Here is a 1,728-nt window from a genome sequence, read left to right as displayed (position 1 = left end):
AGCAGAAAAATTATAAATGCATATGAAACAGGCAATATGAGATCAAGCAAAGATGGAGTTGATAAACAAACCATGGCTTGATCAATCAAGTGAACACCACAAGGTAGTGATCACAGTGCTCATTCACACTTGGAATGAACACAAGGACATACAAGTTAACAAGCACAATGGCAAGACACTTGTATGCACAACACTCAACCAATGCATAGCACACAAGGCATATGCATCTAGGAACAATCCTACAAGGGCACAAGAGTGACAGTACATAAACCAAAATGCAGAACATTTAGATTAAGGTACTGATTTCAACATAGCATAGAGGCTGCACTTAAGCAAGGTACATACCATAAAGCCTACAAACTATGCATAAAACAATAACCCTAAAAGCTTACAAAAGCACATGGGTACAAACCAACAAAAAAAACCTGAATAACAGTTTTACAAAACACAATATATCAACTTAAAGAGAAGAAAGGAACAAACAAAAAAAATAAAGACACTCCCCCTTAGATAATGGCACTCCCCCTTAGGGTAATATCCTCCTCCCCCTTAGATAATGCCTATCACTCCCCCTTTTTGTCATGGAATAGGCTAGTCATCCTCTTCGAGCTTCCTCTGAATTTGATCCAATTGAGTTTGAAGAGAAGTAAACTTCATATCCCAGCGGTTGCTTTGATGGTGTAGAGAAGCAGTGAGTCCAGACATCTTTGTATTCAACTCGTGGATAGAGGAGACAATGCGATCAAGTTTCTCATCGAGGGAGAGATTGCTGAACTGAGAGTCATTGTGAGATGCAGAAGATTCTGGTTTGGCTCTCTTCCGACTATGTCCAACACTTGCATTGTATGTACGCATGTTGATTGGACTCGGTTTGGGGATAGGAGACTCATCAGCCGTTGGATAAATTCCCTTGAGCTTCAAGATCCGTGAAATGAGACTGCAGAAAGGAATGCATATCCGAGACTCACTTCGAAGAACCGTTTTGCGCAGAACATGAAAGATATGAGCACAAATGTCGATTTATTCATCAGAGATTAGATCATGAAGAAACAAACCACGTCCGAGATTCATATACCCAGTACTTGATAAAGGGTACAAATTGTGAAACATCACAATTGTAAGCACTCGCAGTTTCGGAGAAAGGGAGGAAACACTGATGGATTTGCCATTGGGTGAGAACTCCAAGTCTTGACCAAGACTTTGTTTGAGAAGCTCCTCATCAGGACATAGATCATCATAGACCGGTGAATGACGAAAAATGGGTCTGTTGATGTGAAGAATTTCTGCCAGGTATGTAGGAGAGACAGAAAAGCTCCTTTGCCGAACCCAACACTTAAGTTCATCTCCTTCCACAATTGCGTTAGCATAAAATTCTTTAACCAACTCTTCATACACTATATCCGGATCAGAGAGAAGGTAATTCCAATCCTTGTGAGCAAAACATATCGGAATGTCAGTGTTATGAAGTGAGGGTAGATCCACAGCTCTCTCTAGTAATGGTGTGGCATGAAGAAAAAAATTCTCATATGACTGATAGGCTGAACATGATCTGAACTTATTGGGATCGAATCGCTGTGATGAAGAGCGAGTCACTTTCGGGAGAGGTGTGTCTTCATCAACATCAATTACGGGTTCCTTCCCTTTGGAAGAACCTCCTTTCACAGCAGCCTTTTTGAATGGAGACATGACCAGTCTGTATTATAAACAAGGGAAATGACAGAACACAAT

The sequence above is a fragment of the Quercus robur genome, chromosome 2 (genome assembly GCF_932294415.1).
Source record: "Quercus robur chromosome 2, dhQueRobu3.1, whole genome shotgun sequence".
Classification (NCBI taxonomy): Eukaryota; Viridiplantae; Streptophyta; class Magnoliopsida; order Fagales; family Fagaceae; genus Quercus; species Quercus robur.
Note: the sequence above shows the minus strand (reverse complement) of the source record.